This window comes from Phycodurus eques, chromosome 8 (genome assembly GCF_024500275.1).
Source record: "Phycodurus eques isolate BA_2022a chromosome 8, UOR_Pequ_1.1, whole genome shotgun sequence".
Lineage (NCBI taxonomy): Eukaryota > Metazoa > Chordata > Actinopteri > Syngnathiformes > Syngnathidae > Phycodurus > Phycodurus eques.
This window is the reverse complement of record NC_084532.1, coordinates 19,933,360-19,946,194: the sequence shown is the minus strand read 5'-3', so window position 1 is coordinate 19,946,194 and position 12,835 is coordinate 19,933,360. Positions and strand designations below refer to the sequence as shown.

Genomic DNA, 12,835 nt, shown 5'->3' with positions numbered 1-12,835 from the left:
AATGCAGCCCTATGGGTGGCACAAGTCAGTGCAAACTGTAGGCCGGTCCCAACCCCGGATAAATGCAGAGGGTTGCGTCAGGAAGGGCATCCGGCTTAAAACCTTGCCAAACAAATATGAGCGTTCATCCAAAGAATTCCATACCGGATCGGTCGTGGCCCGGGTTAACAACGTCCGCCACCGGCGCCGTCAACCTGCGGGGCGCCGTTGGAAATTCAGCTACTGTGGGTCGAAGTCAAAGAAGAAGAGGAGGTGGAAAGCGGGTTCTTCGGCAGAAATAGAAGAGGAAAACACAGAGCCTAGAACTGAATGTGGGGACTTTGAATGTTGGGACTATGACAGGAAAATCTCGGGAGTTGGTTGACATGATGATGAGGAGAAAGGTTGATATATTGTGTGTCCAGGAGACCAGGTGGAAAGGCAGTAAGGCTAGAAGTTTAGGGGCAGGGTTTAAATTATTTTACCATGGTGTCGATGGGAAGAGAAATGGAGTCGGGGTTATTTTAAAAGAAGAGTTGGCTAAGAATGTCTTGGAGGTGAAAAGAGTATCAGATCGAGTGATGAGGCTGAAATTTGTAATTGAGGGTGTTATGTGTAATGTGATTAGTGGCTATGCCCCACAGGTAGGATGTGACCTAGAGGTGAAAGAGAAATTCTGGAAGGAGCTAGATGATGTAGTTCTTAGCATCCCAGTCAGAGAGAGAGTCGTAATTGGTGCAGATTGTAATGGACATGTTGGTGAAGGTAATAGGGGTGATGAAGAAGTGATGGGTAAATACGGCATCCAGGAAAGGAACTTGGAGGGACAGATGGTGGTAGACTTTGCAACAAGGATGCAAATGGCTGTAGTGAACACTTTTTTCCAGAAGAGGCACGAACATAGGGTGACCTATAAGAGCGGAGGTAGAAGCACACAGGTGGATTACATCTTGTGCAGACGATGTAATCTGAAAGAGGTTACCAACTGTAAGGTAGTGGTAGGGGAGAGTGTGGCTAGACAGCATAGGATGGTGGTGTGTAAGATGACTCTGGTGGTGGGGAGGAAAATTAGGAAGACAAAGGCAGAGAAGAGAACCATGTGGTGGAAGCTGAGACAGGACGAGTGTTGTGCAGCTTTTCGGGAAGAGGTGATACAGGCTCTCGGTGGACGGCAGGAGCTTCCAGAAGACTGGACCACTGCAGCCAAGGTGATCAGAGAAGCAGGCAGGAGAGTACTTGGTGTATCTTCTGGCAGGAAAGGAGAGAAGGAGACTTGGTGGTGGAACCTCACAGTACAGGAAATCATACAAGGAAAGAGGTTAGCTAAGAAGAAGTGGGACACTGAGAGGACCGAGGAGAGGCGAAAGGAATACATTGAGATGCGACACAGGGCAAAGGTAGAGGTGGCAAAGGCAAAACAAGAGGCATATGATGACATGTATGGCAGGTTGGACACTAAAGAAGGAGAAAAGGATCTATACAGGCTGGCCAGACAGAGGGACAGAGATGGGAAGGATGTGCAGCAGGTTAGGGTGATTAAGGATAGAGATGGAAATATGTTGACTGGTGCCAGCAGTGTGCTTGCTAGATGGAAAGAATACTTCGAGGAGTTGATGAATGAGGAAAATGATAGAGAAGGGAGAGTAGAAGAGGTAAGTGTGGTGGACCAGGAAGTGGCAATGATTAGTAAGGGGGAAGTTAGAAAGGCATTAAAGAGGATGAAAAATGGAAAGGCAGTTGGTCCTGATGACATTCCTGTGGAGGTATGGAAGCATCTAGGAGAGGTGGCTGTGAAGTTTTTGACCAGCTTGTTCAATAGAATTCTAGTGCGTGAGAAGATGCCTGAGGAATGGAGGAAAAGTGTACTGGTGCCCATTTTTAAGAACAAAGGTGATGTGCAGAGCTGTGGCAACTATAGAGGAATAAAGTTGATGAGCCACACAATGAAGTTATGGGAAAGAGTAGTGGAGGATAGACTCAGGACAGAAGTGAGTATTTGCGAGCAACAGTATGGTTTCATGCCTAGAAAGAGTACCACAGATGCATTATTTGCCTTGAGGATGTTGATGGAAAAGTACAGAGAAGGTCAGAAGGAGCTACATTGTGTCTTTGTAGATCTAGAGAAAGCCTATGACAGAGTACCCAGAGAAGAACTGTGGTACTGCATGCGGAAGTCTGGAGTGGCAGAGAAGTATGTTAGAATAATACAGGACATGTACGAGGGCAGCAGAACAGCGGTGAGGTGTGCTGTAGGTGTGACAGAAGAATTTAAGGTGGACGTGGGACTGCATCAGGGATCAGCCCTGAGCCCCTTCCTTTTTGCAGTGGTGATGGATAGGCTGACAGATGAGGTTAGACTGGAATCCCCGTGGACCATGATGTTTGCAGATGACATTGTGATCTGCAGTGAAAGCAGGGAGCAGCTGGAGGAACAGTTAGAGAGATGGAGGCATGCACTGGAAAGAAGAGGAATGAAGATTAGCCGAAGTAAAACAGAATATATGTGCATGAATGAGAGGGCTGGTGGGGGAAGAATGAGGCTACAGGGAGAAGCGATAGCAAGGGTGGAGGACTTTAAATACTTGGGGTCAACCGTCCAGAGCAATGGTGAGTGTGGTCAGGAAGTGAAGAAACGGGTCAAAGCAGGTTGGAACGGGTGGAGGAAGGTGTCAGGTGTGTTATGTGACAGAAGAGTCTCTGCTAGGATGAAGGGCAAAGTTTATAAAACAGTAGTGAGGCCAGCCATGATGTACGGATTAGAGACAGTGGCACTGAAGAGACAACAGGAAGCAGAGCTGGAGGTGGCGGAAATGAAGATGTTGAGGTTCGCTCTTGGAGTGACCAGGTTGGATAAAATTAGAAATGAGCTCATCAGAGGGACAGCCAAGGTTCGATGTTTTGGAGACAAAGTTAGAGAGCGCAGACTTCAATGGTTTGGACACGTCCAGAGGAGAAATAGTGAGTATATTGGAAGAAGGATGATGAGGATGGAGCTGCCAGGCAAGAGAGCTCGAGGAAGACCAAAGAGAAAGTTGATGGATGTCGTGAGGGAAGACATGATGGCAGTTGGTGTTCGAGAGGAGGATGCAGGAGATAGGCTTACATGGAAAAGGATGACGCGCTGTGGCGACCCCTAACGGGACAAGCCGAAAGGAAAAGAAGAAGAAGAAGATTGGATTTAGTAACAGCCACGCAGAAAGCCAACTTTCTTTTGGGAAAAAATCAATGGTTGCTTTTTATTTGCTAGCAATATTGCCAGGCCCAAACCCATATTCGGTGTACCATGCTTGAGCATGGATTGAGATGGTCACGGACACTGCTGGAGCCAATAAATGGTAATGCATGGTTTTGGTGGGTACATATGACAACCAGTGGTACGTGGCCAGTTAGCTCAGTTGGACTAGAGCGTGGTGCTAATAACGCTAAGGTCATGGGTTCGACCCCCGTACGGGCCATGTCTTAAGGTGACAATAGCTGTTGGGTAACTCCTGTGTTTCTTAAGTCATTGGATCTAATAACAGCCAAGCAGAAACAAACATTCTTTTGGTAAAGAAATCTGAGGTTGCTTTTTATTTGCTAGCAATATTGCCAGGCCCAAACCCATATTAGGTGGACCATGCTTGAGCATTGATAGAAACGGTCAGATTTGTCCTGCAGGAGTGTATATGGTAAATGAATGGTTTTAGTGGGTACGTATGACCATCAGTGTTATATGGCCGGTTAGCTCAGTTGGACTAGAGCGTGGTGCTAATAACGCCAAGGTCACGGGTTCGACCCCCGTACGGGCCATGTCTTAAAGTGACAATAGCTGGAGTGTAACTCCTGTGTTTTTTAAATCATTGGATTTAATAACAGCCAAGCAGAAAGACCACTTTCTTTTGGTAAAAAATCAATGGTTGCTTTTTTTTTGCTAGCAATATTGCCAGGCCCAAACCCATATTCGTTGTACCTTGGTTGACCATGGATTGAGACGGTCACGTACACTGCTGCAGCCTATAAATGGTAACTGAATTTTTTTGGTGAGAACATATGACAGCAAATGGTATGTGGCCCGGTAAGCTCAGTGGGACAAGAGCGTGGTGCTAATGACGCCAAGGTCAAGGGTTTGACCCCCGTACGGGCCATTTCATTCAGCGACATTAGCTGTTGGGTAACTCCTGTGTTTTTTAAGTCATTTGATCTAATAACAGCCACACAGAAAGCCAACTGTCTTTTGGTAAAAAATCAATGGTTGCTTTTTATTTGCTAGCAATATTGCCAGGCCCAAACCCATATTCGGTGTACCATGCTTGAGCATGGATTGAGACGGTCACGAACACTGCTGGAGCCAATGAATGGTAATGCATGGTTTTGGTGGGTACATATGACAACCGGTGATACGTGGCCAGTTAGCTCAGTTGGACTAGACCGTGGTGCTAATAACGCCAAGGTCACGGGTTCGACCCCCGTACGGGCCATGTCTTAAGGTGACAATATCTGTTAAGTAACTCCTGTGTTATTTAAGTCATTGGATTTAATAACAGCCACGCAGAAAGCCAACTTTCTTTTGTTAAAAAAATCCATGGATGCTTTTTATTTGCTAGCAATATTGTCAGGCCCAAACCCATATTAGGTGTACCATGCTTGAGCATTGATAGAAACGGTCAGATTTGTCCTGCGGGAGTGTATATGGTAAATGAATGGTTTTAGTGGCTATGTATGACCATCATTGTTATATGGCTGGTTAGCTCAGTTGGACTAGAGCGTGGTGCTAATAACGCCAAGGTCACGGGTTCGACCCCCGTACGGGCCATGTCATTCAGCGACATTAGCTGTAGGGTAACTCATGTTTTTTAAGTCATTGGATTTAATAACAGCCACGCAGAAAGCCAACTCTCTTTTGGGAAAAAATCAATGGTTGCTTTTTATTTGCTAGCAATATTGCCAGGCCCAAACCCATATTAGGTGTACCATGCTTGAGCATGGATTGAGACGGTCACGTACACTGCTGGAGCCAATAAATGCTAATGCATGGTTTTAGTGGGTACGTATGACCATCAGTGTTATATGGCCGGTTAGCTCAGTTGGACTAGAGCGTGGTGCTAATAACGCCAAGGTCACGGGTTCGACCCCCGTACGGGCCATGTCTTAAAGTGACAATAGCTGGAGTGTAACTCCTGTGTTTTTTAAATCATTGGATTTAATAACAGCCAAGCAGAAAGACCACTTTCTTTTGGTAAAAAATCAATGGTTGCTTTTTATTTGCTAGCAATATTGCCAGGCCCAAACCCATATTCGTTATACCTTGGTTGACCATGGATTGAGACGGTCACGTACACTGCTGCAGCCTATAAATGGTAACTGAATTTTTTTGGTGAGAACATATGACCGCAAATGGTATGTGGCCGGTTAGCTCAGTTGGACAAGAGCGTGGTGCTAATAACGCCAAGGTCAAGGGTTTGACCCCCGTGCGGGCCATTTCATTCAGCGACATTAGCTGTTGGGTAACTCCTGTGTTTTTTAAGTCATTGGATCTAATAATAGCCACACAGAAAGCCAACTGTCTTTTGGTAAAAAATCAATGGTTGCTTTTTATTTGCTAGCAATATTGCCAGGCCCAAACCCATATTCGGTGTACCATGCTTGAGCATGGATTGAGACGGTCACGTACACTGCTGGAGCCAATGAATGGTAATGCATGGTTTTGGTGGGTACATATGACAACCGGTGGTACGTGGCCAGTTAGCTCAGTTGGACTAGAGCGTGGTGTTAATAACGCCAAGGTCACGGGTTCGACCCCCGTACGGGCCATGTCTTAAGGTGACAATAGCTGTTGGGTAACTCCTGTGTTTTTTAAGTCATTGGATCTAATAACAAACACACAGAAAGCCAACTTTCTTTTGGTAAAAAATCAATGGTTGCTTTTTATTTGCTAGCAATCTTACCAGGCAAAAACCCATATTCGGTGTAACATGCTTGAGCATTGATAGAAACGGTCAGATTTGTCCTGCGGGAGTGTATATGGTAAATGAATGGTTTTAGTGGGTACGTATGACCATCAGTGTTATATGGCCGGTTAGCTCAGTTGGACTAGAGCGTGGTGCTAATAACGCCAAGGTCACGGGTTCGACCCCCGTACGGGCTGTTTCGTTCAGCAACGTTAGCTCATGTTTTTTTAAGTCATTGGATTTAATAACAGCCACACAGAAAGCCAACTTTCTTTTGGTAAAAAATCAATGGTTGCTTTTTATTTGCTAGCAATATTGCCAGGCCCAAACCCATATTCGGTGTACCTTGGTTGAGCATGGATTGAGACGGTCACGTACACTGCTGGAGCCTATAAATGGTAAATGCATTTTTTTGGTGGGAACATATGACCGCTAATGGTAGGTGGCCAGTTAGCTCAGTTGGACAAGAGCGTGGTGCTAATAACGCCAAGGTCATGGGTTTGACCCCCGTACGGGCCATTTCATTCAGCGACATTAGCTGTTGGGTAACTCCTGTGTTTTTTAAGTCATTGGATCTAATAACAGCCAAGCAGAAAGCAAACATTGTTTTGGTAAAGAAATCTATGGTTGCTTTTTATTTGCTAGCAATATTGCCAGGCCCAAACCCATATTCGGTGTACCATGCTTGAGCATGGATTGAGACGGTCACGTACACTGCTGGAGCCAATAAATGGTAAATCATGGTTTTGGTGGGTACATATGACAACCAGCAGTACGTGGCCGGTTAGCTCAGTTGGACAAGAGCGTGGTGCTAATAACGCCAAGGTCACGGGTTTGACCCCCGTACGGGACATTTCATTCAGCGACAATAGCTGTTGGGTAACTTCTGTGTTTTTTAAGTCATTGGATTTAATAACAGCCACGCAGAAAGCCAACTTTCTTTTGGTAAAAAAAAAATCCATGGATGCTTTTTATTTGCTAGCAATATTGTCAGGCCCAAACCCATATTAGGTGTACCATGCTTGAGTATTGATAGAAACGGTCAGATTTGTCCTGCGGGAGTGTATATGGTAAATGAATGGTTTTAGTGGCTACGTATGACAATCATTGTTATATGGCCGGTTAGCTCAGTTGGACTAGAGCATGGTGCTAATAACGCCAAGGTCACGGGTTCGACCCCCGTACGGGCCATTTCATTCAGCGACATTAGCTCATGGTAGCTCATGTTTTTTGAAGTCATTGGATTTAATAACAGCCACACAGAAAGCCAACTTTCTTTTGGTAAAAAATATATGGTTGCTTTTTATTTACTAGCAATATTGCCAGGCCAAAACCCATATTCGGTGTAACATGCTTGAGCATTGATAGAAACAGTCAGATTTGTCCTGCGGGAGTGTAAATGGTAAATGAATGGTTTTAGTGGGTACGTATGACAATCAGTGTTATATGGCCGGTTAGCTCAGTTGGACTAGACCGTGGTGCTAATAACGCCAAGGTCACGGGTTCGACCCCCGTACGGGCCATTTAATTCAGCGACATTAGCTGTAGGGTAGTTCATGTTTTATTAAGTCATTGGATTTAATAACAGCCACGCAGAAAGCCAACTTTCTTTTGGTAAAAAATCAATGGTTGCTTTTTATTTGCTAGCAATATTGCCAGGCCCAAACCCATATTAGGTGGACCATGCTTGAGCATTGATAGAAACGGTCAGATTTGTCCTGCGGGAGTGTATATGGTAAATGAATGGTTTTAGTGGGTACGTATGACCATCAGTGTTATATAGCTGGTTAGCTCAGTTGGACTAGAGCGTGGTGCTAATAACGCCAAGGTCACGGATTCGACCCCTGTACGGGCCATTTCATTCAGCAACGTTAGCTCATGTTTTTTTAAGTCATTGGATTTAATAACAGCCACACAGAAAGCCAACTTTCTTTTGGTAAAAAATCAATGGTTGCTTTTTATTTGCTAGCAATATTGCCAGGCCCAAACCCATGTTCGGTGTACCATGCTTGAGCATGGATTGAGACGGTCACGTACACTGCTGGATTCAATAAATGCTAATGCATGGTTTTGGTGGGTACATATGACAACCAGTGGTACGTGGCCTGTTAGCTCAGTTGGACTAGAGCGTGGTGCTAATAACGCCAAGGTCACGGGTTCGACCCCGGTACGGGCCATGTCTTAAGGTGACTATAGCTGTTGGTTAACTCCTGTGTTTCTTAAGTCATTGGATCTAATAACAGCCAAGCAGAAAGCAAACATTCTTTTGGTAAAGAAATCTGAGGTTGCTTTTTATTTGCTAGCAATATTGCCAGGCCCAAACCCATATTAGGTGGACCATGCTTGAGCATTGATAGAAACGGTCAGATTTGTCCTGCGGGAGTGTATATGGTAAATGAATGGTTTTAGTGGGTACGTATGACCATCAGTGTTTTATGGCCGGTTAGCTCAGTTGGACTAGAGCGTGGTGCTAATAACGCCAAGGTCACGGGTTCGACCCCCGTACGGGCCATTTCATTCAGCGACATTAGCTGTAGGGTAGCTCCTGTTCTTTGAAGTCATTGGATTTAATAACAGCCACACAGAAAGCCAACTCTCTTTTGGTAAAAAATCAATGGTTGCTTTTTATTTGCTAGCAATATTGCCAGGCCCAAACCCATATTCGGTGTACCATGCTTGAGCATGGATTGAGACGGTCACGTACACTGCTGGAGCCAATAAATGGTAATGCATGGTTTTGGTGGGTACATATGACAACCAGTGGTATGTGGCCCGTTAGCTCAGTTGGACTAGAACGTGGTGCTAATAACGCCAAGGTCACGGGTTCGACCCCCGTACGGGCCATGTCTTAAGGTGACAATATCTGTAGAGTAACTCCTGTGTTTTTTAAGTCATTGGATTTAATAACAGCAACGCAGAAAGCCAACTTTCTTTTGGTAAAAAATCAATGGTTGCTTTTTATTTGCTAGCAATATTGCCAGGCCCAAACCCATATTCGGTGTACCATGCTTGAGCATGGATTGAGATGGTCACGTACACTGCTGGAGCCAATAAATGCTAATGCATGGTTTTGGTGGGTACATATGACAACCAGTGGTACGTGGCCGGTTAGCTCAGTTGGACTAGAGCGTGGTGCTAATAACGCCAAGGTCACGGGTTCGACCCCCGTACGGGCCATGTCTTAAGGTTACAATAGCTGTTGGGTAACTCCTGTGTTTTTTAAGTCATTGGATTTAATAACAGCAACGCAGAAAGCCAACTTTCTTTTGGTAAAAAATCAATGGTTGCTTTTTATTTGCTAGCAATATTGCCAGGCCCAAACCCATATTAGGTGGACCATGCTTGAGCATTGATAGAAACGGTCAGATTTGTCCTGCAGGAGTGTATATGGTAAATGAATGGTTTTAGTGTGTACGTATGACCATCAGTGTTATATGGCCGGTTAGCTCAGTTGGACTAGAGCGTGGTGCTAATAACGCCAAGGTCACGGGTTCGACCCCCGTACGGGCCATTTCATTCAGCAACATTAGCTGGAGGGTAGCTCATGTTTTTTGAAGTCATTGGATTTAATAACAGCCACACAGAAAGCCAACTTTCTTTTGGTAAAAAATCAATGGTTGGTTTTTATTTGCTTGCAATATTGCCAGGCCAAAATCCTTATTCGGTGTAACATGCTTGAGCATGTATTGAGACGGTCACGTACACTGCTGGAGCCAATAAATGGTAATGCATGGTTTTGGTGGGTACATATGACAACCAGCAGTATGTGGCCGGTTAGCTCAGTTGGACTAGAGCGTGGTGCTAATAACGCCAAGGTCACGGGTTCGACCCCCGTACGGGCCATGTCTTAAAGTGACAATAGCTGGAGTGTAACTCCTGTGCTTTTTAAATCATTGGATTTAATAACAGCCAAGCAGAAAGACCACTTTCTTTTGGTAAAAAATCAATGGTTGCTTTTTATTTCCTAGCAATATTGCCAGGCCCAAACCCATATTCGGTGTACCTTGGTTGAGCATGGATTGAGACGGTCACGTACACTGCTGGAGCCTATAAATGGTAACTGCATTTTTTTGGTGACAACATATGACCGCGAATGGTATGTGGCCGGTTAGCTCAGTTGGACAAGAGCGTGGTGCTAATAGAGCCAAGGTCACGGGTTTGACCCCCGTACGGGCCATTTCATTCAGCGACATTAGCTGTTGGGTAACTCCTGTGTTTTTTAAGTCATTGGATCTAATAACAGCCACACAGAAAGCCAACTGTCTTTTGGTAAAAAATCAATGGTTGCTTTTTATTTGCTAGCAATATTGCCAGGCCCAAACCCATATTCGGTGTACCATGCTTGAGCATGGATTGAGACGGTCACGTACACTGCTGGAGCCAATAAATGCTAATGCATGGTTTTGGTGGGTACATACGACAACCGGTGGGTTCGACCCCTGTACGGGCCATGTCTTAAGGTGACAATAGCTGTTGGGTAACTCCTGTGTTTTTTAAGTCATTGGATTTAATAACAGCCACGCAGAAAGCCAACTTTCTTTTGGTAAAAAATCAATGGTTGCTTTTTATTTGCTAGCAATATTGCCAGGCCCAAACCCATATTCGGTGTACCATGCTTGAGCATGGATTGAGATGGTCACGTACACTGCTGGAGCCAATAAATGCCAATGCAATAAATGGTAAATGCATTTTTTTGGTGGGTACATATGACCGCAAGTGGTATCTGGCCGGTTAGTTCAGTTGGACAAGAGCGTGGTGCTAATAACGCCAAGGTCACGGATTCGACCCCTGTAAGGGGCTACTTCTTTCAGTGACAAAAACTGTTGGGGAGCTCATGTGTTTTTAAAGTCATTGGATTTAATAACAGCTAAGCAGAAAGCCAAATTTCTTTTGGTAAAAAATCTATGGATGCTTTTATTTGCCAGCAATATTGCCAGGCCCAAAGCCATATTAGGTGTACCTTGCTTGAGCATTGATCGAGACGGTCAAGTACACTGCTGGAGCCAATATATGTTAAATAAATGGTTTTGGTGGGTACATATGACAACCAGTGGTACGTGGCCGGTTAGCTCAGTTGGACTAGAGCGTGGTGCTAATAATGCCAAGGTCACGGGTTCGACCCCCGTACGGGCCATGTCTTAAGGTTACAATAGCTGTTGGGTAACTCCTGTGTTTTTTAAGTCATTGGATCTAATAACAGCCAAGCAGAAAGCAAACATTCTTTTGGTAAAGAAATCTATGGTTGCTTTTTATTTGTTAGCAATATTGCCACGCCCAAACCCATATTAGGTGGACCATGCTTGAGCATTGATAGAAAGGGTCAGATTTGTCCTGCGGGAGTGTATATGGTAAATGAATGGTTTTAGTGGCTACGTATGACCATCATTGTTATATGGCCGGTTAGCTCAGTTGGACTAGAGCGTGGTGCTAATAACGCCAAGGTCACGGGTTCGACCCCCGTACGGGCCATGTCATTCAGCGACTTTAGCTGTTGGGTAACTCGTGTTTTTTTAAGTCATTGGATTTAATAACAGCCACGCAGAAAGCCAACTCTCTTTTGGGAAAAAATCAATGGTTGCTTTTTATTCACGAACACTGCTGGAGCCAATAAATGGTAAATGCATTTTTTTGGTGGGTACATATAACCACAAGTGGTATGTGGCCAGTTAGTTCAGTTGGACTAGAGCGTGGTGCTAATAATGCCAAGGTCATGGATTCGACCCCTTTAAGGGGCTATTTCTTTCAGTGACAAAAACTGTTGGGGAGCTCATGTGTTTTTAAAGTCATTGGATTTAATAACAGCCAAGCAGAAAGCCAAATGTCTTTTGGTAAAAAATCTATGGATGTTTTTATTTGCCAGCAATATTGCCAGGCCCAAACCCATATTAGGTGGACCATGCTTGAGCATGGATAGAAAGGGTCACGTACACTGCTGGAGCCAATATATGGTAAATAAATGGTTTTGGTGGGTACATATGACCACCAGTGGAATGTGGCTGGTTAGCTCAGTTGGACTAGAGTATGGTGCTAATAACGCCAAGGTCACGGGTTCGACCCCCGTACGGGCCATTTCTTTCTGTGACAATAACTGTCGGGGAGCTCATGTGTTTTTAAAGTCATTGGATTTAATAACAGCCAAGCAGAAAGCCAACATTCTTTTGGTAAAAAAATCGATGGATGCTTGTTATTTGCTATCAATATTGCCAGGCCCAAACCCATATTAGGTGTAACATGCTTGAGCATTGATAGAAACGGTCAGATTTGTCCTGCGGGAGTGTATATGGTAAATTAATAGTTTTAGTGGGTACATATGACAATCACTGTTAAATGCCCGGTTAGCTCAGTTGGACTAGAGCGTGGTGCTAATAACGCTAAGGTCATGGGTTCGACCCCCGTACGGGCCATTTCATTCAGCGACAATAGCTGTCGGGTAGCTCATGTGTTTTTTAAGTCATTGGATTTAATAACACCCACGCAGAAAGCCAACCTCCCTTTGGGAAAAAAAATCAATTGTTACTTTTAATTTGCTAGCAATATTGCCAGGCCCAAACCCATATTAGGTGTACCATGCTTGAGCATGGATCGAGACGGTCACGTCCACTGCTGGAGCCAATATATGGTAAATGCATGGTTTTGGTGGGTACATGTATCTCAGTTGGAGTCGAGCATGTATCTCGTGGGATCGACCCCAGTGCGGGCCGTTTCTATCGGTGACAATAGCTGTCAGGTAGCTCATGTGTTTTTTAAATCATTGGATTAAATAACAGCCATGCAGAAAACCAACTTTCTTCTGGTAAAAAAATCAATGGTTGCTTTTTATTTGCTAGCAATATTTCCAGGCCCAAACCCATATTAGGTGTTCCATGCTTGAGCATGGATCGAGATGGTCACGTACACTGCTGAAGCCAATAAATGGTAAATGCAGTTTT

The 12,835-nt window shown here is 44.6% G+C and overlaps 11 non-coding genes across 11 annotated transcripts; all 11 read left to right on the top strand.

Moving 5' to 3' along the window:
* The first annotated feature begins 3,693 nt into the window (after positions 1–3,693).
* trnai-aau (transfer RNA isoleucine (anticodon AAU)) lies at positions 3,694–3,768 on the top strand. The gene has a single exon. It is a non-coding gene; the product is annotated as a tRNA-Ile (tRNA).
* A 928-nt stretch (positions 3,769–4,696) lies between these two features.
* trnai-aau (transfer RNA isoleucine (anticodon AAU)) lies at positions 4,697–4,771 on the top strand. Its single transcript has one exon. It is a non-coding gene; the product is annotated as a tRNA-Ile (tRNA).
* Positions 4,772–5,027: 256 nt separating this feature from the next.
* Positions 5,028–5,102, top strand: trnai-aau (transfer RNA isoleucine (anticodon AAU)). Its single transcript has one exon. It is a non-coding gene; the product is annotated as a tRNA-Ile (tRNA).
* A 592-nt stretch (positions 5,103–5,694) lies between these two features.
* Positions 5,695–5,769, top strand: trnai-aau (transfer RNA isoleucine (anticodon AAU)). Its single transcript has one exon. It is a non-coding gene; the product is annotated as a tRNA-Ile (tRNA).
* A 1,253-nt stretch (positions 5,770–7,022) lies between these two features.
* trnai-aau (transfer RNA isoleucine (anticodon AAU)) lies at positions 7,023–7,097 on the top strand. The gene has a single exon. It is a non-coding gene; the product is annotated as a tRNA-Ile (tRNA).
* A 1,246-nt stretch (positions 7,098–8,343) lies between these two features.
* trnai-aau (transfer RNA isoleucine (anticodon AAU)) lies at positions 8,344–8,418 on the top strand. The gene has a single exon. It is a non-coding gene; the product is annotated as a tRNA-Ile (tRNA).
* A 257-nt stretch (positions 8,419–8,675) lies between these two features.
* Positions 8,676–8,750, top strand: trnai-aau (transfer RNA isoleucine (anticodon AAU)). Its single transcript has one exon. It is a non-coding gene; the product is annotated as a tRNA-Ile (tRNA).
* Positions 8,751–9,008: 258 nt separating this feature from the next.
* trnai-aau (transfer RNA isoleucine (anticodon AAU)) lies at positions 9,009–9,083 on the top strand. The gene has a single exon. It is a non-coding gene; the product is annotated as a tRNA-Ile (tRNA).
* A 259-nt stretch (positions 9,084–9,342) lies between these two features.
* trnai-aau (transfer RNA isoleucine (anticodon AAU)) lies at positions 9,343–9,417 on the top strand. Its single transcript has one exon. It is a non-coding gene; the product is annotated as a tRNA-Ile (tRNA).
* A 257-nt stretch (positions 9,418–9,674) lies between these two features.
* On the top strand, positions 9,675–9,749 carry trnai-aau (transfer RNA isoleucine (anticodon AAU)). Its single transcript has one exon. It is a non-coding gene; the product is annotated as a tRNA-Ile (tRNA).
* A 1,551-nt stretch (positions 9,750–11,300) lies between these two features.
* trnai-aau (transfer RNA isoleucine (anticodon AAU)) lies at positions 11,301–11,375 on the top strand. Its single transcript has one exon. It is a non-coding gene; the product is annotated as a tRNA-Ile (tRNA).
* The last annotated feature ends 1,460 nt before the right edge of the window (positions 11,376–12,835 follow it).